The sequence below is a fragment of the Manis javanica genome, chromosome 14, assembly GCF_040802235.1.
Source record: "Manis javanica isolate MJ-LG chromosome 14, MJ_LKY, whole genome shotgun sequence".
NCBI lineage: Eukaryota > Metazoa > Chordata > Mammalia > Pholidota > Manidae > Manis > Manis javanica.
The window spans coordinates 82,332,153-82,356,631 of NC_133169.1; the positions used below are offsets into that span (position 1 = coordinate 82,332,153).

At 48.2% G+C, this 24,479-nt stretch overlaps 2 long non-coding RNA genes across 5 annotated transcripts in view; one reads left to right on the forward strand and one right to left on the reverse strand.

Annotated features, from left to right (window-relative positions):
• The window catches only part of LOC118972031 (uncharacterized), a 38,634-nt gene extending 19,429 nt beyond the window's left edge, over positions 1-19,205 (reverse strand). For all 4 annotated transcript variants that reach the window (XR_012125048.1, XR_012125049.1, XR_012125046.1 and 1 more), the window contains exons 1-2: positions 17,312-19,205; positions 5,464-5,576 (exon numbers count right to left, since the gene is read on the reverse strand). This is a non-coding gene — a long non-coding RNA (uncharacterized lncRNA). The remainder of the gene's footprint in view (positions 1-5,463; positions 5,577-17,311) is intronic.
• The window catches only part of LOC108384771 (uncharacterized), a 49,219-nt gene continuing 26,694 nt past the window's right edge, over positions 1,955-24,479 (forward strand). The window contains exons 1-2 of the long non-coding RNA XR_012125050.1: positions 1,955-3,505; positions 4,761-4,873. This is a non-coding gene — a long non-coding RNA (uncharacterized lncRNA). The remainder of the gene's footprint in view (positions 3,506-4,760; positions 4,874-24,479) is intronic.

Sequence of the window (24,479 nt, forward strand, 5' to 3'; positions counted from 1 at the left end):
TTGGAACCCTTGTTATGGCAAACGGGAGAGAATATGAGCCGGTCCTAGCAGTACAGCGGCCCTGCTGGCTTTGGTGGTCATAAATCTGCATTGGCACTAATCTGCTCCCTCGGGGTTTTCTTCAGAATTTAGAAGCCAGGAAGGCTTGTCGGCCTGTAGTGTCTGGGCCGGTCTTGCTAAGAGGTTGTGGCAGAAGGAAATGAAGGTTGTATAACAGAGAGAGATAACTATTCACCAGAAAGAAATTGTCATTCCCTGCTCTTCCATAGAATAAAATCGAGGCTAGGATGGGCTTCCTATCAGAGACTACATTTCCCAGCATTACCCTCCCTTCACATGTTACATCTGAGAGGAGTCAAGTGACGCGTTCTTGCCAATGGAATATTGATCAGGGATGACATGCGTCATTTCCAGCCCAACATGGTTAAGAAGCACATGTGCCTTCACCCTTTCTCCTTCGTCTGGCTTGAAGCCCCCTTGGAAACCACATGTTGGAGAATGGCAGGACCAAAAGGTAGAAGGATCCTAGTCCCTGAGTCATCCATCACTGGGTGGAGAGACACCACTGATCAGAAACACCAATTTGGGTTTTTTGTGAGCAAGAAATTAACTGTATTGTCTTAGGCAATATACATTTTTGGGATTTGTTCATCATAGCATCTAGGATTACCCTAACAAATACGGGATTTATGAAAATTGTTGGTTATTCAGATGATTCTCATGGGACCAGGCTGAGGAAACAGTTGAGGCCTCTAGGGACAGAAGGTCTTTGTTGAAGTGCAAGAGTAGGAGTGGAAAGAGGACTGGAAATATCTAGAAAGCAGGAGTCAAGGTCCCTGGTAGAATTCAGAAGGCTAAGATTTCAGAGAGAAGCTCTCTCACTTGGTGTGTCAGATGAGGAACATTAAGGGATTGTGATGCCGGAGGTCAGGAATTGTGTTGTCTGATTAGTTCACTGGGATTCTGTAGTCTAAGATAAAGCAGGATGGGGGATGGAGAGGTGGCCTCAGAGGGTTGGCTGTCGTTGTCTAGCAAGTGGGACACCAAGGAGGAGTGCTTCAGTGAAAAGAATAGACTAACAGGACTGACTGATGTCAGTCCTGTTAGCTGCCATGGCTGAATGGATCTGAGCAGGGCATCCCCTCACTGCTAAGGATTACTCGGTAGGCCACATGAGATGCACACTCGAGAGCTGGTCTGTGAAAGGAACAACTGTACATGCTGAGGCTAACTCCACCCAGAAACAGCAAGAGTGCCATCTTAAGCTGGTAGAGCAGCTTGACACTCTCCAAAATGCTTATTTACAAATCTGTTTGAACCTCATGGACATTGTAGGGAGACACATATGAAGAGGGTGTGTCTCTCTGTGCCAAATGAGGTCACCAAAGTGTTAAGTAAGATTGAGGTCCCTCAGGAGGGAGAGAAGCCAGGGTCTACTGACCCTTGTCTTGCAGTTCTTATTATAAAATGATTTTTACAGACATTTTTAGACATTAACTGCCCATCACCTTGGGAAGATTTAGGCTTCAACCTGCCATTGGCAGCAGGAATGATGGCACTTCCAGCTACCGATTCTGAGAAGAGTTTCTGAATGAATGGTGCCAAACAGGAATAAGAATTGGAGTGACAGAAAACTCATAATAATAATTGTGAAAATAAGAGAATTTATCTTTAAAAAAGAAAAGTCTGAGATAGATGTCAACAGTCACTATGGCCCACCACAATTCCAGAGCATCAAGCCTCCTCTTCTGTGCTGTCTTCAACTGTGTAACAGATTGCCTCAAAACTCAGTGGCTTAAGACAAAAATAAACATTTATTATCTCTCATTTTCTGTATGTCAGGAATGTGGGAGTGACTCAGCTGGGTGGTTCTGGCTTGAGCTCTCTCCTGAGGCTGCAGTCAGGATGTCAGACAGAGCTGTGGTCACTCGAAGGGCTGCCAGGGGCTGCAACACGGCCAGCAAGTTGGTTCTGGCTATTAGCAGGAAGCCCCAGTCCCTTACCACCTGTGATGCTCCACAGGGCTACTTGGGTGTGCTTACAACATGGCAGTTGGCTTGCACTAGCCTAGAGTAAGTCATCCAAAAGAGAGGAAGGCAGAAGCTGCAATGTCTTTTATGATATAGTCCCAGAAGTCACACTGTCGGTTCAGATTCATAGGTCAGCCCTGTTTAGTGTGGGAGGAACTAAACAAGAACACAAATCCTAGAAGTTGAGAATCACTGGAGGCTACCTTGGAAGCTGGGCTACCCCATCTGCTGTACCCAAAATGTTATGTCATCCTCATGCTCCATAATGACTACTCTGACCCAGCTATCACAGAAGGTGCTAGCTAGCAAGAAGAAGGAAGAAAGGAGAATGGTCATGCTTTGCCTCTTTAAGAATACTTTCTGGAAGTTGGATACACCAACCTATTTATATAGCTCATTGATCGGAACTTAGTCACTTAGCTGAAAAGGAGGCTGGGAAGTTTAGTACTTATTTTTGATGGCCATGTGCTCAGCTAGACCAGATATTGGTAGGCAGTTGACAATCTCTGCCACATCAGCAACATTCCTGTGTATATTTCAAAGGATTGGGGTGGGGAAGGGAAGCATAGAAAACATCACTTACCGGGGTTACTGACCTGGCTAAGGACTTAGGACCCGTCTTGTCTGGGAAATAACTGTGTGTGTGTGTGTGTGTGTGTGTGTGTGTGTGTGTGTGTGTGTGCGCGCGCGCGCGCGCACTGCAAGGATGAGGGGAGGAGTACAGATTAATGCTTTACCCTGTAATTAGTGAACCTCAGTGTAAAGAGAAGATAGTCCTTCGGAAAGCTCAGGAGACAAATGAGCAATAAAAACAGATCTACTCCTAGAAGCCCAAGCACAGGTAGTCCCAAGAATTAAGATGGTCCAGAAAATGAGAAGATCATCACAGGAGGCACTGTGAGGACAGCCTAATTCTAAGCCCAGACCTGTGGGTTTAAATAAATTTTGGCAGCCTGATTTACTGATCCAAATGCAGAAGCACAGATGGGCAACTTACCAGCTGTGTTTTTAAAAGATCATATGATTCCTGATCAATGAACCGAAGAGACCAGATGCACAAATGTTTAGAGCTGAGCTGCAGATTTGCCCAGAGACCTCTTACCAGAGCCAGGGCTTGAGCAGCCAGCTGGGTGTGGACTCCAGCTGGGGGCAAGAAAGTAGGGAGGGTGGTGTCAGCATCAGAGTCTTGCTGAGCAGAAGCTGAGCCATCAGCCAGCCAGATAATCCCACAGCTTTAGAAGTCCACAGAAAAGCTGCTCTGGCAGAAGGAGGGCAAGGCTCTGACGTGGCCAAATGGCCAGTAATTCCAGAGGAATGCAAAGTGTGCTGTAAGGAGTCCGAGCCTGGGGCACCCAAGGGAGCAGTTGGTACTGCCAAAGCCCTGTGGCAGGGCCTGACTTTCTCCCCATGCCACAGCCTGCCGGGACAGTGGATCCTTATCTTGATGGTGGAAGAGGTGGACTGAAGACTCAGAGGTACTTACTTCATGGAAGGGAGCTAGGGGCCTCTCACATGCCTTGCCCACGGTCCCAGCTGGAGTGGCCCCCGGCCACCTCCAGACGGGGTTGGTCCGGACACCCTGGGCAGGCAGCATGCTCATTTGCTGGGGCCACAACCCATGCTCCTTATTGCATGTGGTTGTCAATCATCACCACGTTGCTGCTGCACATGGATCCATTTCCAGAGCAGTGAGGAGCTCACCCAAGCTCCCAGCCTTTCGGCTCTGCTTTGGCCTAAGTCCCAAATGCACCAAGAACTTAGAGGACCTCTACCCTTTCAAGAGACACACTTTCAAGTGTGGTTGACATCGGGCCCCAACCTTGTGCAAAGAGGAGGTCCCTGAAGGCTAAGCGTGGGCTGGTAAGGAATGGCGAGGAAGGGTAAAGTATCCTGAAATGGCATGGGATTGACTCGAAACCTGGCGTTGTGCTTTGCGGCTCTGTTGCAGCAATGCTGCGTGAGCATCTGCTCAATGGGACAGACATTAGGTACCCCCAGGGACGCAGAGCAGAGGAAGGCTCATATGACGTCACCCTGGACACATAAAGAAGCAGAACAGCAGAGGGCGCACGTGCAGTGACGGGTTAAGTACCAGAAACAGAAATAACGGAGAAGCGGGGGTGCTGGTAGTGTGAGTGGAAAAGGAAAGCTCCCCAGAAAAGGTGACACCCGCAAGAAAGAACAGCGGTTCCTCAGCCAAGAGGGGGGCCAGGTGAGAGGGAACAGGAGGCCTGGAGCTCTGGGCCACGACACTGCCTGGGGTGCCAGAGGAGAACTCCCTTGCCTGGTGTGTTTACTATACTCTGAAGTTACTGGGCCCTATCAGGGTGCAGTGTGGCCTTTAGCTCCTTCCACCAAGAATTCAGAGGAGTCAGGAGAGAAGATGCTCTCTTTCTGCAGGGTTCATTGGGTTTTCTTTCCTCTCTGAGTCCTTGGTACCTGGTCATGATAGTGGAGGTACCACTGTTAGGGAGGGGAGAGTGGTTTTCTGATTTAGGAAAACATGCCTGAGGTCTAGTCCTTCTCCACGTAGGTCCTCGAATGACACCGTAGGCATGACTGTCCCCAGCAGCCTCTGATGGGGCTGGAGGCAGAGCTGGGAGCTGCAGGGGGTAGGGCACTCTAACCTCCCCTCCCTGCTGTCAAACCCAATCCCCTAAGTTGTCGGGTCTCTCTCTGGAACCCTTGGGACCCTTAGCATTGCCAAAGCACCCATCTTGCTTCTTGCAGGTGTGAGAAGTGTCATCTGGCTCCTTCTGGCACATCTGAGTCACTTTTTGTGGTGTGCAAGGTTGCTTTTCCTCCAAGACCCAGGAAAATGTGATATGCAAATGAATCACCAGGTGAGCCAAACCCAGCAGCCGCTCTGGAGTTGTTCTATGGAAGCGGAATGAGCTGGAGGCCCCAAGAGGTCCGGGGGAGGGGGGGCACTTCCTCTCTGGAGCAAGGTGGCAAATGGGATAGAACCAGTCATGCTGGGATGTCACCCTGTCTCCAGCTGCAGGCAGACCAAGATCCCTAGGCACAGAGCTGCCTGTGCCCAGCAAGGCTGTGGGGAGATTTGTGAGGCAGGTGGAAGGGGGTCCCTGGGCCCTGCCCTCAGTGCCCATGTCCTGGCCCCCCCCCAGCTTATTCCTCCAGGAGCCCCTTTCCCCTCACTGTTGCTCTTCTCCCTGGAATGTGCAAACGGCCTCCTGGCAGTCTGGCCTGCCTCATCCTCGCCAGCTCCGACCCCACGGCCTAGGTCTGGTCCCATCCCTCTGGCTCAGAAATCCTTACTTACCGACTCCTCAGTCTGGCATTCAAGGCTCTGCCCACTATGGTACTAACTCACCTCTCACCAGTCTTCCATATAATCTTCCAGTTAGGTGTGTGCCCATCTTTTTCATCCTCTGCCCATAAATCTCTCCCGTCTTTGGGCCCTGGACCTTACCTTTTGCTGGTCCAGATGTCCTCTTGTCACTGCCACCTTCCTGACCAGGTCTGGCTCCCGTGCTGTCTTCCCTATCAAGTGTCCCTTGTCACCCTCTGCCATCTGAACAAGGCCTAAGGGATGGAGCTTTAGTTACAGGAGGGATACATGCTTTTAAAACATTCCCACATACAGAAGCATCCACAGTAAAATGAGTATGTGTCAGCCCACCTCTCCTCTCCCTAGAACTCACCCCAATGACTAGTCAGGCATGCACCTGGGCACCCATTTTGCCCTTTCCTGCTGGGTATGGGGAACTTCTGGGACCACCTGACATGCTGGCAACTGGTGGGGCTGTGGGCAAACAGAGTTGGTGGGAGGTTTCAGAGAGTGATGTCTTGGGTTGATGTTGACAGAAAATCCTCAAGTCAGTCTGTGGGACCGCTTGTTTCTTTCAAAGAGCAGAGACCCAGGCAGGCATTTCCAGTTCATATGGGAATATTCATTCTATTCACCCCAGAGCCAGATACTCAAGTTCAAAAGGCAACCAGCCCTCTAGAGAATCCTGGTGGCCTAGCACAACCCCCAACACAAGCTGAGCTGAACAGGAAGCCTGGAAGCCTTAAGGCGTGCTGGTCACTCAGTCAGATGGACAGAGGCGAACCCTGGTCTTTCCTTCTCTGACTGGGCCCTTGTGAGCCCTGGTAGCCTAATATTAGCCTGGAGCTCTGGCCCACTGCGTGCACGCAGTGATTCTCTTTACAGCATGGCTCAACAGAAGAGCCCACCCTAGGGACTCAACGGACTCGCACTCCCTAGAATAGGGACTGGGAGAGGAAGCAGTGCGCTGCTGGCATTTCCTTCTCCAACAACTCCAGCCTATGGTAGTGGGTAGATGTGCTCTCCAAATAACCCAAGGGACCACATCTCTCCCCCACACTCCAATTCAAATAAATATTTAAATAAGGAGACAGGACTGGGTTTCACTAAGTTGGGAATACCTAACTCCAGCTTGGAGATACGGCGAAAGGCTCCAAATTATTGGCATCTACACTGACCCTTGAAAAATACAGAGGAGATGGTCAGATGAAGGTGAGAACAGCATTCCTTGCGGAGCAGGCACTGTGGACAAGGCATGACAGCGATAAGGAACATGACTTTGGAGAAACTGAAAATTCTCTGCAGCTGAGCCTCGTATATGAGGGAGATTTACGGCAGTGTTGTTGGAGAGGTCAGCTGCCTGGGTGTGCAAACCCCAGGATTTTGTCCTGATGGCCAAGGGGAGTCAAGGAAGGATTTTAAGAAGAGGAATGACAATTTAGGCAGGTGACTCTGGCTGCCACATGAGCTGATGGGCATAAGTTTGGAGAAAGCGAATGCCTTTGGGCGAGCAATGATGGTGGCCTGCACTACGGCAGACACAGTGAAATATGAGAAGAAGTAGAATTCAACATAGCATGGGGAGGCGAGGAGCAGGAAGGAGACCCTGGCTGAGGTGTGGAGGATATAGGTTTCAGATGGACAGTTGCATTTAGCAAATGGTTGTTAACTGGATTAAGGTAAAGGGAACTGAGGGTAAGAAATCAAGTCCAGCAACAAGTGATGAGTCCCAGTCAGGCCCTTAGCCTGCTGACAACAGTGCAGACATGACTGAGCACCCAAATCTTGATTCGAGCATGTCACTTACACACAGAGTCTGCTAAACACTGTCATCCTGAAGCAGATGCCCAGGTACCTAGATGACCATTTGCAGCTAGCCCGCTGCTCACCTGACCTATAAGCCAGATATCCCCAGACAGTCAGCAATGCTCAGAAACTTTGCTTTTTGAAAAAGAACAGAAATAGTTCATGACCAACCTCACTTTTCCCCCTTCCCCAACCTTGAGAGCCTAGACTCTGTGCTGGAATAATTTCTCTGTTTGGCAGTCAGACTTCTCTATTCAGCTCTCAATCTTTGGTCTCTAGTCTTAACCCAAGCCAGAGGCTCTCACCAGTCACGGGGGGCCTGCAGGGGCTTCAACAAGGTTGGACACACCCTATATGTTCTTCACACAATTCTGATATTCTGCATACTGTTTGCTCCACAAGGACCCTGCAAAGGGCAGTGGCACTCTTTGGAAAACACCAAGAGCCATTGCCCTCTCCGTCACCCTGAACAGTTCTGGGAACCAAAACCCTGCCGTGTCCCCCCAAAAACCTCCCCTGGAATGGGTCTCCCCATGTTGTTGAAGAGGGGGGATTATGCTTCCCAGCTTCAAGCTCTACTACTAAGCCACAGTAATCAAGGCAATTTGGTACTGGCACAAGAACAGATCCATAGACCAGTGGAACAGACTAGAGAGTCCAGATATTAACTCAAGCATATATGGTCAATTAATATATAATAAAGGAGCCATGGACATACAATGGGGAAATGACAGTCTCTTTAACAGCTGGTGTTGGCAGAACTGGGCAGCTACATGCAAGAGAATGAAACTGGATCACTGTCTAACTCCATACACAAAAGTAAACTCAAAATGGATCAAAGACCTGAATGTAAGTCATGAAACCATAAAACTCTTAGAAGAAAACATAGGCAAAAATCTCTTGAATATAAACATGAGCAACTTTTTTCATAAACACATCTTCTTGGGCAAGAGAAACAAAAGCAAAAATGAACAAATGAGACTGTATCAAACTAAAAAGCTCTGTACAACAAAGGAAACCATCAGTAGAACAAAAAGGATCCTACAGTATGGGAGAATATATCCATAAAGACATATCTGACAAGGGGTTAACATCCAAAATATATGAAGAACTCACATGCTTTAACACCCAAAAAACAAATAACCCAATTAAAATATGGGCAAAGGATATGAACAGACACTTCTCCAAAGAAGAAATCCAGATGGCCAACAGGCACATGAAAAGATGCTCCACATCACTAATTATCAGGGAAATGCAAATTATAACCACAATAAGATATCACCTCACATCAATTAGGATGGCCAACATCCAATAGACAAGAAAAAAGAAATGCTGGCAAGGTTGTGGAGAAAGGGGAACCCTCCTACACTGCTGGTGGGAACGTAAATTAGCTCAACCATTGTGGAAAGCAATATGGAGGTTCCTCAAAATGCTCAAAATAGAAATACCGTGTGACCCAGGAATTCCACTCCTAGGAATTTACCCCAAGAAACAAGATCTCAGATTCAAAAAAGACATATGCACCCCTATGTTTATCACAGCACTATTTACAATAGCCAAGATATGGGAGCAACCTAAGTGTCCCTCAGTAGATGAATGGATAAAGCAGAGGTGGTATATATACACAATGGGATATTATTCAGCCATAAGAAGAAAACAAATCCTACCATTTGCAAAAACATGGATGGAGCTGGAGGATATTATGCTCAGTGAAATAAGCCAGGTGAAGAAAGACAAGAACCAAATGATTTCCCTCACTTGTGGAGTATAACAACAAAGCAAAACTGAAGGAACAAAACAGCAGCAGACTCGCAAACTCCAAGAAGGGACTCGTGGTTACCAAAGGGAAGGTGGGTGGGGAGTGAGGGAGAAGGAGATAGAGGGGTATTGTGATTGGCACACATGATGTGGTGGAGGAGTCACGGGGAAGACAGTGTAGCACAGAGAAGACAAGTAGTGACTCTGTGGCATCTTACTATGCTGATGGACAGTGACTGCAGTGGGTTGTGGGGATACTTGATGATATGGGTGAATGTAGTAACCACAATGTTTTTCATGTAAAACCTTAATAAAAAAATCAAATCAAATAAAAAGTAAACATGGGCAAAACACTTCGTGCAGTAGCTGGCACCCAATGAATTCTTTGTGTTTGCTTATGTCTAATCTCATATTCAAGCAAAAAAAAAAAGTAAACATAGAATTGCTATATGATCCAGCGTTCCACTTCTGGGTATACACCTCAAAGACTCGGAACTGGGTACTTGAACAATGGTTGTATAATCATGTTCATAGCAGCGTTATTCACAATAGCCAGAAAGTGGTAACACATTGAGTGTCCATCAATGGATGAATGAATAAGCAAAATGAGGTATATCTACAATAGAATATTATTTAGCCTTAAAAAGGAAGGAAATTCTACATATGCTACAACATGGGTCAACTGAGAAGACATTATGCTAGTTGAAATAAGCCAGATACGCAAAAGAGCAAATGCTGTCTGATTCCACTTGTATGAGGTGCCTAGAATAGTCAAATTCATAGAGACGGGAAGTAGGAGGGTGGTTGTGGGCTAGGGGGAGGAAGGGATGGGAAGTTGATTGCTTAATGGTACAGAGTTCACATTTGAAATGATGAAAAAGTTCTGGAGATGGATGGTGGTGACGGCGGAACCACAGTGCGCGTGTACTGAATGCCACTTAAATTGTACATTAAGAATAGTATGGTATATATATTCATACATATATTTTACCACAATAAAAAAGAAAAAGTTGCATGGGGGTAAGGCCCTTAAATCTCTTATATTTCCTCCTCTGGGGGCTCACTCAAGGCCCTGGGAGATCGTGGGGGGCTGAGGTGCAGAAAAAGGAGGCTGTGCAGTCCCGTCCTCACCACCAGCCTCCCCTTAGTTCTACCTTTCTTACTCCTGCTCATCCTTCAAAGCCCACCTCTGGTCTTTTCCCACTTTCTCCGGTAGGGCCTCCAGGCCTCACTGCTCCTCCCCAGGGCAGCACTGAGTGTCCCCTCCTTCCTGCTCTCCTTGCCCTGGGCACTTCCCTCAGAGGACTGCAGCCTCTATGGGGCTGGGCCCGCTCCCCGACCCCCTGGGCTGGGGAGGCCTGCAATAGGGGCCCAGGGTCCTTGTCAGCAAAGCAAGGTTCTTGGTATCCACCTCTCAAGGTTCTGGGCTTCCAAGAAGATAAAAAATATACAGCTCTCAAGCCCAGTGAAACGCTCAATATATTATTACTGTTATGATTATTCTTCATACTGGCCTGGAAGGCTTCCCCTGGGCCCACCCACCAGTCACTCCTCATTCCCCGAGCCCCAGCCCCTCTCCTACTTCCTCCACAACTCCGCCTTGTTCACTTCAAGCCCCGCTGACCCCCTTCGGGGCATCCTGGAATTTAAGAAAAGTCTGATCTCATAGGATTTTCATGGAGATTAAATGATTTAATCCATGTAAAATTCTTATAATAGTGCCAAGTACATAAAATGTGCTCAGTAAAATTCAGCAGTGATGACAATGACGATGGCTTGTGGTAGTGTTACCTGTCTTTTCAATGCGTGTTGCCTTGATTGTGAGCTTCATTCTAAGTAGGTAAACTTAAGGATAAAGAAATATGACAATAAGTAATAGATGTTGGAAAGATGGATTCAGGGTCAGCAGGGATTCTCAAAGGGCTGTGGTCAAGGTAGCAGGAGATGGGGCAGGACTTTTATCCAAGAGGGTCACAGCTCTCTGGAAAGATTTCTGCAGGAGAGAGACCCATTTGATTTAAGGTTTGAGAAGCTTGCTCTGGCTGTTGGGTGGAGGATGGGCAGTGGGGGTAGGAGCAGGCAGACAGTGAGAGGGTGCTGCAGGCATTCAGAAGAGAGGTGGTTGTGGCTTGGCCTGGGCGGTGGTAGTGGACGGAGAGGGCTATGGGCAGATTCTGCAGATGTTTTGGAGGAAGAGATACTAAGGTCTGAGGCTGGACTGGCCATGGGCTAAGGGACTCACTGCCCAGGGGGATTCAGGGGATAGGTGGGTGGTAAACTCCATTTTTGAAGATCTGACAGGTGGAAGAACAGGCTGAAGGGTCAAGTTTAGCACCTGGTCGCTGAGTGTTGAATGAGCAATTCAGTTTCTCTCACCTTTGCCAGTTATACAAGATAGCTCTTATATTCAGTGAGATCCTTGCGTCTAACTAATCCTGACCTTCCAGCTGTAACTTGAGCTCAAGCCATTCCACAAGCCCTGGTTGAGTCTGCTTGATGCTGAGAGGCAGTGCAGCTGAGGCATGGGCTGGGGGCCAAGGGCTTGGGTAGCAGGCATGCCTCTTGCATGACCACTATCAAGCATGCCAATCTCTGGTGCCCATCAGACTCAGACCCAGTGAGCCAGTGCCAGGGTGCGTGGGCTGGAGGACCTGGTGGAGGAGCCTCCTGCCTCAAGTGCTTCAGGTCCACACATGCTCCTCATCTGCCGCTGGAGCCCTCTCTCAGCTCACAAGGATCCCCCAGGGCCCTCAAGAAGGGCTCTTCATGATTCTTCAGAGGTTGGAGGTAGAGAGCAAAACCTCTGATCTCAATGCCAGACACAAACTGCAAGAAATTACTCACCAAAGAGCAAAGCTTGGGAAACCCAGGCCAGGGGCCCTGCCCCACAGTCTGATTAGCATGGCTGCTCAGCAGGGGCTGTGCACTGGGGGGCTGCCATGGTGCTGCCCAGACACAGCTCCTTCTAGGGCTGGGCTGCCCCCACACCTTGTTACCAAACTGCACGTGGGGACAGGGGAACCATGAGCTCAGTGCCCCTTGGACCTGCCCCTCTACCTGACCAGTTGAGACCTTCAAAGCCCCAAGACCCTCAAGGTTGACTTGTCCTGTGTTTGGTGTCCCATCAGTGGCTTCCTCATCCCTAATCTCCATCATGCCTTTCTGGAATGTGTCAGTCAGATGCTGTAGTGGCCCTCATTCTGGAAGCCTGCTCCATGACACCCTCAGGAAAGTGTCCCAGTCTAGGCCTCTCATGAGCTCCTCACCCCCAGGAGCCAGGATCTAATGCCCAGCCTGCTCAAGTTTCCTTCTCCTGTGCCCCTGCCTGCCACTCAGCCTACATCCTTGTCTGGTGCAGTCACAGGCCTGCAGGAGGGTAAAGAGATGAAAGGAGTTCCAGCTGGCTAGGACAGAGCCAGGGAGTTGTCCCAGCAGGGCTGGCATTTTGAGAGTCATTAAGTCTGAAGGGCCAGGGTGGATTCACGAGGGAGGTAGCGTCTCCTCTCTCCTAAGCAGAAACAAGAAGAACTGTGCTTTCGCAGCTTGAGTGGCAAGGTGCCTTCCTAATTGGAGCAGGGTCTCCGGGATCCTCAGCCCTGGGCCTGGATCCCCCCTAAAGTCACAGAGAAACTCCTGCTCCTAATCCCCCTCCCCACAACACTGTGAGTTTCCCCGAATCACCCATCTTGGCTGGGCTTCTGGATTTGCTCCAGAGGGCAGGGTGGGGTGAAAGGACCCCAGTCATGTCCAGGGTCTGCTCCAGGCAGAGGTCAGCCCTGGCCTTGCGCAGAAATGGGAGCTGCTGGACTGGTCAAGGCAGGCAGTAGGGATGTGGTCTGCCAGGGGTCAGCAGGAGTGCTCAGAGAGGGGCTGACGGCTACCTGGTTGGGCCATCAGGGGGACAGTCAACCAGTGTGCTTCCCCAGCTGCCGCCTCTGTCCCAGCCACAGGGACATCCCCAAGATGGCTCTGAGGGCTTCCCCAAACCCCACAGTTACCTTCATCTCCAAATCAGCCATCACCAGGAACAAGAGACTCCAGGGTGAGCCAGCAGGTGAACTGGAAAAGTTGGGATTGTTCCCTCCCTCCTGCCATCCTTCTGCCCCATGTTCTGGGCATGGGACAGACATCCCCATCTTGCCACCCTACTCTGGTGGCAAACAAGGCAGCCACGTGCCAGGCTCCTCGGGCCCCGGAGATGTGTCCTATGGCTCTCTGGGGGTGTAGTGCTCCCCAACTTCCTTGTCCAGATAAGACTCTGGACAGTGTGAGACCCACCCCCCCCAAAGCTCCTCAGGGCTTCCCAGGGGACATGCCACGCTCCTGGAACTTAACCCGCATTCCCTGGGGCTGGAAGTCAGGCAGTCAGGGAGAGATGGGCACACTTAAAGAAAGAAAGAGCACGGACCCCTGTTCACCCCGCCGTACCCCTTGCTCACCACCCCTCTCTGGCCGGGTGGTCATCCCACCTGGCACCACAGCAGGGACCTCTGGGAAGAAAGAGGCTACACGTCTCCAGGCGCTCTTGTTACTGGGCAGATGGGGTCAGGCATGGGGAGATCGCTACAAGCAACCTCAAAGGAAGAGGCGTCCTCGCAGGCCTGCCGGCCTGCTCTACAACTGGGTGGTGGGCAGCCTCCCTTGGGGCCTGAGCGACCCCTAGCCACCCAAAGGAGCATGACCTTTGCTGGACCCTGCAGGTCAGGCTAGCAGGAGCCTGGTGCAGCCTCCCACACTGCGGTTAGGAGAGCCCTCAGGCAGCTGCATATCTGGACCTCAGTGTCACTTGGGCTTCATGAGTTTTGCCCCTCTCTGCCCCCTCAGTTTTGACATCTGTAAAATGGGTATCATCATTCCAAAGGCTCAAAAGAAGTCTGTGTTATTCCCAAATATCTCCCTTCTCTGCCTGTCATTCATTCCAAATGCCCACTCTCCTTAGCAAGTTTTCGCTAAGCATTGCCCTAGTCAGATACTCTTTAAAAGTGATGAGGGACACAGGGAGCTTCTCATCTTTCTGGGCAGAGTGGAGTTTTCTAATACCATCTTGCCCTCCAGACCCTTTCCCCAGGACTGGCCATGCCCCCACAAACTGAGACTTCTGGGCAGCAACCTTGCCTTCTGCCTGCTGTGCTGTGCCCAGAGGATTCCAATCTGATGGACTGAAGCCCGGACAAAGATGTCAACACAACATTCCTTTGCTAATGGAGCCTAGCTGTCATTGGCTCAAGCAGGACTCTGACACTCAGCCACACCACCCTCTGTTTGAATCAACACCTGTTGGCCGAGCCTTTATTTTGTACCAGGCACCTTGACAGGCTAGGTGGGAGGAAGTGGGCAGAGAAGATTAGCCATGCCACTATCCCCATGGGTCCCCACCAACCAGTGGCATCTTTAGAGATGTAGCACTGAGGTTTCACCCTAGCAAAATCCTCAAGGAGGGGACTTGCCCTGGCTCCCAGGTAAGGAGGGCAGGGAAGGTTCAGTCAGGTCTCAGGGCCCCCTCATCCTCTTAAGGAGACGACAGTGCCATCAGATGTCTGGTCCAGTAAGCTGATCTGAGAGTGCAGCCCTCTCATGTGTAAGGGGAAATAGGATGTGGGGTTTGCTATCAGGCTCAAGAGCAGAGAGCTGGCAATAAATCACGAGCTGAAAAGCAATGTCAGTGCTTCAAACTATATTTCCAAGCCTGAGAAACAATCGTGCATTAAAATCCATCGGAGTAAAAAAATCTATTAAAATTTCAGGAGCAATGCTTTGCTATAAATTAGATTTTTCTGCCAACCAGGATAATTCAGTAATTTCCCCTTGACATTCTTGAGATTGCTTTTTGGGGGGAATTATGATGCTTTAAAGTTGGGAGCATTTGTTTCCAAGGAAAGACGGAGTATAGATGGGGCCTGGAGGTGAGAGGGCAAGGAGGAGCCCTTCTCTGGGAGCTCAGTGCCACCAGACAGAGGTTTTACATAATGGCCAGGAAGGCTGCAATGCAGGGCTGTGATTGGGGGATGCCCCAGACCAGACCACACTGACAGGAGAAAGAGGCGGGCAGCGGGTGGGCAGCAGGGGTCTTCCAGTGTCCCTTTATGTTAAGACAGCCTCAGCCTCACAGCTTCCCTGAGTAACTGTCTGAAGCCTTCCCAGCTCTCACAGAGGCAAACTGGCTCGGGCAACAAGGTGCCTGGGGTGCAGGGTGGGTGGGGGTAGCGCCTGCCTCTCAGTCTTCCTTTGTTCCTTTGCTGTGGGAGATTCTGCACCAGTCAAGACCATTCCCCCACGTCCTATCGATCTCCTGTAATTGGGGGCTATGTCCAAGCCCCTGTCAGCCCTAGTCTCTCTGTACAAAGTCCAGCACAGCAATGACACCAGACTGTTTCTGGTGGGCCAAAGCTGCTCTGGCAGGACATGGCAGCTGGCAGCAGGAGTGTGCCAAGGAAGGGTGGGGGTCTTGGAGGACTGGGCACAATCTGCTGGAGACCAGATTCCAAGACAGCTGCAGGGCAGGGGCAAGGGATCTGAGTCAGGACTTGGGTAGGACAACATTCCAAAGTCAGCCTGCCTGGCTATGAGTCCTGGCTCCCATGCTGGCAAGTCAACCTTCTGAGCCTTGATTTTGCTACCTGTAAAGTGGGGGTAATAATAGTACTTGCCTTGTAGGTAGAACTAAATGTGACAATGTGTGGGAAGCACCTGTCACACAGAGGCAGTACTTAATAGTATCTTTGGGACACAGGTCCCCTAACCCCAAACCATAGCCCTTCCTACTATAGGAGACCCAACCTCTGCAGCCCTGCTCAGGCCCCTTTCTCTCCCCCTCCTCTCCCACCCAAGCTTGCCTGTCTTTGGGGACTTACCCCCTCAGACAGAACCACAAAGAATGGCGTCTGCCCATAGAGCTGGGCTGCCCACTGGGCATCGTCACACGACTGTGTTTGGGAAGACCTTCCAACGGTCACCTGTAGCTACCAACAACCCTCACCAGAAGGGTGATTAAGAGTTCTCTTATTTTGCAGGGTCCTGGGAGGTAAAGTGACACTGCTCAAGGTCACATATCTGGGAGAACAGGTTGGACATGAAGCCCAGGTCAAACCAACTCAACCACAAAGGCATCTCCAGATTTCTTCCACCCTTCCTTCCTTCCTTCTTTCTTTCCTCCCTTCCATCCCATGAATCAGAACCCCCAGACCCCCCCACAATAGCCACTGAGACAGTGACAAACTGAGGCACGGACACATGGGGGGTGATCTTCCCAATATTCTCAGAGTCTCCAGGAGCAAGATCACTGGGCCCGGGAGAAAGAAGTCAAACGGGAAGGAAGTGGGAGAGTCTGGGAAAGTTTCCATTTAAGCAGCTGTTAGAACAAGCTATTCACTTGGACACTGTCTGACTCATAGAACACAGGAATGTGAAGTTTTAAAGGTTATCTCATCTCACCCTCTTTTTGAATCATTTCTTCTGCAGGTGCTCCCTCACCCCAGGTAACAGGGAGCTCATTGCCTCCCAGGGCAACCCAAGGATGCAGATTGCACTTTGCTCCTCAGTGCCTTCTGGGGCTCAGTCTTGGCTCTCTGCAGCACTGTCCTGGCCCTGACCCCACATGGGCAGGGGCCAGCCGGCAGCAGCGGGGTGGTGTGTGGTGTGTGCCTGCTGCTTCCCTCTTGGCGCCGCAAGTCTTAGGGGCTAATCTGTGAACAAGTCAGGGGCTTTCTGGAGGCTGCACCTCTCCAGAGGGCAGGGTTGGGCGCTGGTGAGGCAGTGTTTCCTGGGGGCCCAGCCCTGTGCCCAGGAGTTTCCCTCTAAGAGTGGAGGTCAAGGGGAAACTCAGGCCTGGGGAACTTGGCCAGCACCTGAAACCAGGCTGGGAGTTCAGCAGACACTTCTTTCAATACCAATGGATTTGCCTCACAATGGTAAATATTTGTATTGAGATAGCCCCCAGGCCAGGGGATGTCGGGGGTCCTGGTTTCGCCTAGAAAGCCACCACCAGGGCAACTGCTAGCCCCCAGAAGGGGAGGACTTGAGAGCTGGGAAGGGGCAGGAGGGGTCTAGGGGTTTGGAAACTGGGCCTCCTGCTACTCAGTAGCTGTGTGACCTTGAGCAAATAGTTTGGCCTCTCTGAGCATCAGTGTTTTTTGTCTTTGAATGGAGGTGATAGTGGTGCCTGCTTCAGTCTTGGAGGTAACTAAAGACACGATGCCTGCGAAGTGCCTAGCACACAGCGAGCGCTCCGAAACTGCCACATTTTGTTACTATTTGCAGCAGACGGGGAAACCCGTGGGAAATCCGGGCTCCTCTGGGAAGTTGGGGGTGGTGGGCTGGCCTTCCCGGAGCCAGGCGGCGGGGATGGGGGCGGGGTGGGGACAGGGCGGGGCGGCCCCACGTCGCGCTGCACCTCCCCCTGCCCGGCCCCTGGGCCCCCGGAGCTTGCCTGCAGGTGGCCGCAGCTGAGTCACCGCGGCCCGGCCGGCCGTTTGCCTTATCTGCAGACGTCGCTGCCCTCGGAAGCCCCCAGAAGGCCCCAGCCTGACCGCCGGGCCACACCTCATTTGCGCCAAGTCCCTCCTAGGCGCCCATGGGTTTGGGGTGCCGAGGAAAGAGTGAGCCTTCTTCCAGGCTGACTGGAGATACCCAGAAAAACCTCCCTGCGCCTGCCGGCACAGTGCCTGCCCTTCCACCATTAACCAAGCTTTCCTGGGGAGCAAGCACGCCTCCTGCAACTGCGCTTTTAAAATGCGCTCCCCCTACCCCCCACCCCCAGTGCTTTGACGGGGAAGCAGAAGACGGGAGGGCAGGGATGGCCCGAGAGCCGAGGGGGAGGAGGGCCGGAGGGCGGGCCGGGGGTCCGGCTGCCTCCTCGGCTCGGCCCGCCTGTCCCTCTCCCAGCCTCCAGGGCTCTGGGGGAAGTGGCGGCTGGGGGAGGGGGGACGGGGCTGACAGATTCTGTAAACAGAGCCGGTCTGGGCCTCAGCCAAGGACGGGGTGTCCTGGCCCAGCCTGGGTGTGAGGCCCATCCGCGGCTCTCTAGGACACCCCGCCCCGCCCGGCTGCCCCAGGGCTGCCCGGCCCATGGCCAGCTCCAGCCAGGACGTGTCTTGAGTTTGGGAAGCGGCCAAGTCCCTCCTGCGGAATGTGTCCCGGACAGGGGGGTCTGGGGGGTGGGGGCTTTTCTCTAAGCGCTGTCACTGATCATCCATTCACCAAGTGCCAGGCTCAGGCGCGGCCACCGCCTCTGGTTCCTGCCCCACCCCCGTCTCCCCCTCTGATCCTGCCCCCTGCTCTTTGCTGCCTGAGCCTGCGTCCTTCGGGTCGAGGCGTGGAGAGAGGTGGCTCGGATTCTGAGAACCCTTCAGGGTTCAGTCCTGCCCCCTTGACTTGCTGCCGAGTGCGGCGTCCCATGTCCATGGCCGCACAAAGGCAACTCAGAGGGCAGCAAGGAGTGACGTGGAAGGGAGGATGGGAAGGAGACAGGCATCCTGGGATACTTAAGAATATTCGGTGTTGGACGCAATGGCCAGCTGTGGGTATGAAGTGGAGAGAAGAGTCTTTGGATGTTTGAGGGAACAGGTGGCTCAGAGATCCTGGCCCCCCAGCATGTGGAGACAGCTGTGCACTATGACTTGGAGGAGGAAAACATGTAAGATACGGAGAGGAGTCCTGGTGGCAGGAGAGGAGAGAGTTTGGCCAGTGAGACTTGTAGGCTGGGCCCCTAGTGCCCATGGCAGGTTCTGGACTTTATTGTTGGGGCAGTGTGTGCCTGGATGCTGGTACGTGGGGTAGACAAGAGGTCCCATGGATAAATATGCTTGGCAAACACTGTTCAGAAAAGCTAAGTACCACCTAATGAGGGTTTTATCAGAACCTTTATTTCATATGCTAATTAACAAACATCTTTGTTCTCCAAGACTGGGTAAGATATGCAGATGCCCCCTCCAACCTTAAACCCAACCTCATGGGACTCGTGCTCTTCTAAAAACACTGGGGCCCAAGGATTAATAAGTTTGTCTTACTTACCGGCTCTGGCTCAGATGGAAGGGTGGGCACAGGTAGACACCAAGGAAAACATGGCTTTCCTAGAAACCTAGATTCAGTGACCATTCTCCCAAGGGAGGCCAGCCTGTAGAAGCCCAGGCAAGGTGAGGGGATGGCCGGAAGAGAATACTTTGAGAAAGTGTGTGGCAGATTCAGAGTTCTGGGTTCCAGACTCCAGTCAGTCTCCCCAAATCAGATCCCCAGCTCAGTATCAATGACTCTGGTCATGGTTAGGGAGTCCCTTGGGCTATGCAGAGAACATACTGATTAGAGGTGATAGATTGTGGCAAGGGTCGAGGCTTGAGGCTGTGTCATTCTTCCACTAGGACATATCCTGAGCTGAGCTTCACGTCTGACTCCACAGAAAGCACAGAAACAAAACTCTCCTAAAAAAACAGGCTTTCTCACTGCTTTGGTAAAGCAGTTGTATCCAAGTGTGCTGCTCAGGGAGCCTTCTGACAAAGGTGTAACCAAAAGCAGCAAGCCTTGCATCCTTGCTGAGAGGCAGCAAGTGAGCAGAAGAGCAGAAGAGGAAAGAGCCTGCAGACCGGCATGGGCCCTTCCTGGACTGCTTCAGAGAATTCCCTGGGTCTCCCAGAAATCCCTGCGCACCAAGCATGGACTGCAGAGGTCCTGCTTGAGGAGGCGGGAGTTAGAGTTAGGGATATATAGGCTGGAACCCTGCCTAGGTCCCCTTGTCCTCAATGGCTGGGGAAGCAGTTTGTGTGTGCCTGCATCGTCCCCGTACTAGCAAGCTGTTCTCATAAACTGTAGGATACAATATGGTGATGACAATCTTGTGTGCAGTGTGAATGCAGAGAAGAGGGAGGTCAGTGGCAACTGGCACCTCCAGGGAAGGGCTCCAAGATGAGACAGGGTGTGGTAAGCCTGTCTAGGTGGCTACGTTTCAGTGGTATAGAGAATAAAGGACTGGACTGGCCGGTCTGGCCAGCATCTGGAGAGAAGGCTGGAGGGGCCCACAGAGTCAGCCTCACCAACTTGTTTTAGGAAACGGATCTCAGGCTGAGGAGGAATATAATGTAGCATATGGGTGCCTGCAGAATAAATACCCTAAGCCCCAAACAAAACTTCCATCAAGGTTCATGTCTGACTCCACAGAAAGCACAGGAACAAAACTGGCCTCAAAAAATGAGCTTTACACAACTGCTTTATACAGCTGCTTCCATCAAGCCTCTCCCACCCCTGCCTTCATGGCCAGATGAGCCTGTCGAATCTTCTCCATGTATTTTCCCTTTTTTCCTTACTTGAATCACTCTCCAGCCTGCCACTTTCCAACACCCCAATACGACCCTGAAATGGCTTTGGCTAGGGTTCACCAGAGTCCTCCTGACTGTCAGAGCCATTGAATTTGTTTAAATAAATAGTTTGATTGAGATATAATTCATATACCATACAATTCACCTATTTAAAATACACAATTCAATGTTTTTTAGTATCTTCAGAGAGCTGTGCAACAATGATTACGATCAATTTTAGAACATTTCATCACCCTCTGCTGAAAAAAATTAGGAGGTATTTCACTTTTCCCTGTTATGCCCCACCTCTAGTCCTAGATAATGGCTAATCTACTCTCTGTCTTTATGGATCTGCCTATTCTGGGTATTTCATTTAAATGGAATCACACAATACAGTATGGTAATATAATATATTGTGGTCCTTTGGCTTCTGTCACTTACACAATGTTTTCAAGTCTTACCCCTGTTATAGCATGTATTAGAGTTTCAGTCCTTTTGATGGCTGGGTAATATTCCATTGTTCAGCTATACTTCATTTGGTTTATCCATCATTTCACGGACATTTGGGTTGTTTGTACTTTTTGGATATTATGAGTAATGCTGTTATGGATATTTATGTACAAGTTTTTGTATGGACATATGTTTTTATTTCACTTGAGTATGTCCCTAGGAATAACTGCTGGGTCATATGGTAACTCTATGGGTAACCTTTTGGGGAACTGTCAGATTGTTTTCTAAAACAGATGCACTATTTTACATTCGTACCAGCAGTGTATGAGGGTTCCAATTTCACCATAGCCTTGCCAATATTTGTTATTATCTGTCCTTTTGGTTATAGCTGTCCCAGTGGTGTGACATAGTATCACATTATGGTTTGATTTGCTTTTCCATGATGGCTAATGATGTTGAATATTTTTTCATATGTTTATTGGCCATTTGTATATATTCTTTGGAGAAATTATATTCATATCCTTTGCCCATTTTTTAAACTGGGTACTTGTCTTTCTAGTGTTGAGTTGTAACAATCTTTTATATATTCTAAATACAAATTCCTTATCAGATATACAATTTGTAAAAATTTTCTAAAATCCTCTGGGTTGTCTTTATATTTTCTTGATGTTCTCCACAGCACAAAATTTTTAATTTTGATGAAGTCTAATTTATCTTTTTCTTCTTTGGCTGCTTGTGCTTTTGGTTTCATAGCTAAGAAACCACTGCCTAGTTCAAATTCAAGTAACACATATTTATACCTAAGTTTTCTTTTAAGAATTTTAGAGTTTTACTTTTTACATTCAGGTCTTCAATCTGTTCTGAGTTAATTTTTGCATATGGTGTGGGATAGGGGGATCCAACTTCATTCTTCTTTGAGTATTCTGTTGTCCCAGTAACACTAGTTGAAGACAATTCTTTCCCCAACTGAATTGTCTTAATATCCTTGTTAAAAATCAGCTGACCTTAAATGTAAGGGTTTATTTCTGAATTTTCAGCTCTCTCCTATGATCTGTATTTCTGTTCCTCATGGCAGCATCACACAGTCTTGATTATCTGTAGCTTTGTAGTAAGTTTTGAAAGTGGACATGTGTGTCCTCCAACTTTTTTTTCTCCAGGTTGTTTTGGTTGTTCTGGGTGCCTTGCATTTCCACATGAACTTTAAGATCAACTTGTCAGTTTCTGCAAAGAGGCCCTTTGGTGTTTGATGAGGATTTCATTGAATCCATACATGACCATCTGAACAACGGTGTCTTCCCATCCATGAGCATGATCTCTTTCCATTTAGGGATGTCTTCTTTAACTTCTTTCAAAAATGCTTTGTAGTTTTCAGTGTATACTTGTACTTCCTTGGATAAATTTATTCCTAAGTATTTTATTCTTTGTGAATTGTTCTCTTTATTTGTTTTTGGATTATATTGCCATAAGGTAGAAATATAATTGATTTTTGTACATTGATCTTGTATCCTGCAAACTTGCTGAACTTATTTATCAGTTCTAATAGCTATTTAATGGATTCCTTAGGATTTTCTATATACAGGATCATGTCACCTGTGAATAAAGATAGTTTTACTTTTTTCCTTTCTGGTCTAGATGGCTTTTATTGCTTTTTCTTGCCTAATTGCCCTTAGTAGAGCTTCCATTACAGTATTGAATAACAGTGATGAGAGTGGACATTCTTGTCTTGTTTCTGATCTTAGAAGGAAAGTATTCAGTCTCTCATCATTTAATATGTTAGGGTTTTTTGTAGATGCCCTTTATCAGGCTGAGGAAGTTCCTTTCTATTCCTAGTTTGTTGAGTGTTTTTATCATGAAGAGCTGTTGAATTTTGTCAAAGGCTATTGAGATGATCATGTGGTTTTTGTCCTTTATTGTACTGCTGTGTGGTGTATTGCATAATTGACTTTCAGATGTTACACCAACTTTGTGTTCCAGAATAGATAGCACTTGGTCATGGTATATAAACTTTTTTATATGTTGTTAGATTTGGTTTTCTAGTATTTTGTTGAGGATTTTTATATCTATATTCATAAGATATGTTGGTCTGTAGTTTTCTTTTCTTGTGATATCTTTGCCTGGTATTGATACTGGGATAATACTTACCTCATAGAATGAGTTAGTAAGTGTTTCCTCCTATTTATCTTTTTAAATGATGTATTTTTCATGTTGTAAAAATAAGAAAATATAGGAAAGTATAACTAAAATTAAAAGTTTTCATAATCCCTTTATGTAGAGGTAATGTTTAGGTATATTTCCTTCCTATTTTTCTTATGCTTATACATGTTAAAATTAAAAATTGGCATCATGCTTTATATGGATTTTGGTATGCTGTTCTGATTTTTTTATGTTAACATTGCATTTGTTAACTATAATGGAATGTTACTCAGCCATAAAAAGGGACGAAGTAGTGATACATTCTACAGTATGGATGAACCTCAAAAATATCATGCTAAGTAAAAAATCTAAACCCTAAATGTCAGATGTTATATAATTCCATTTATATATAGTATACATAATAAGTAAATCCATACACACAGAATGCAGATTGGTGATTGCCAAGGTCTGGACATTGTGTGTGTTTGGGGCTGGGAAGGTGTGGAATGCTTAATGGGTATAGGGTTTCTTTTTGGGAGACTCATAATACTTGGAACTAGGCAGAGGTGGTGGCTTCACAACATTGTGAATATACTATATGCCACTGAATTGTTCATTTTTAAATTGTTATCTTTATGTTATGTGAATTTCACCTCAATTTAAAAAATTATATTTGTGAGAATTAGTACATGTGATTTAAAACTCTTTAAAAGGGTGATTTAAAATGTTTTATTATATTTTAAAAATTATAATATGTACATATTTGTTTGTGATGAAGTGGAGTAATAGTTAAGGTTTATGTGCAAGTCTCAGAATCCCATAATGATTTCTCAATAGCTACAAAATATTTCAATAGAAGATGCCAAAAAATGGAAATCTATCCCATGCTCATGGATAGGAAGAATTAATATTGTCAAAATGGCCATCCTGCCCAAAGCAATTTACAGATTCAATGCAATCCCTATCAAAATACCAACAGCATTCTTCAACAAACTAGAGCAAACAGTTCTAAAATTCATATGGAACCACAAAAGACCCCAAAGAGCCAAAACAATCCTGAGAAAGAACAAACCTGGGGAGATTATGCTCCCTGACTTCAAGCTCTACTACAAATCCACAGAAATCAAGACAATTTGGTACTGGCACAAGAACAGATCATAGATCAATAGAACAGAATAGAGAGCCCACATATAAATCCATACATCTGTGGTCAATTAATATATGATAAAGAAGCCATGAATATACAGTAGGGAAAAGATAGCCTCTTCAACAACTGGTGCTGGCAAAACTGGACATGTACATGTAAGAGAATGAAACTGGATTATTGTCTAACTCCACACACAAAAGTAAACTCAAAATGGATCAAAGACCTGAACGTAAGTCATGTAACCATAAAACTCTTAGAAGAAAACATAGGCAAAAATCTCTTGGATATAAACATGAGCAACTTTTCCTGAACACATCTCCTTGGTCAAGAGAAACAAAAGTAAAAATGAACAAATGAGACTACATCAAATAAGAAGCCTCTGTACAGCAAAGGACACCATCAGCAGAACAAAAAGGCATCCTACAGTATGGGAGAATATATTTGTAAATGACTCATCTGATAAGGGGTTAACATAGAAAATATATAAAGAACTCACACATCTCAACACCCAAAAAACAAATAACCCTATCAAAAAATGGGCAGAGGACCTGAACAGACGTTTCTCCAAAGAAGAAATACAA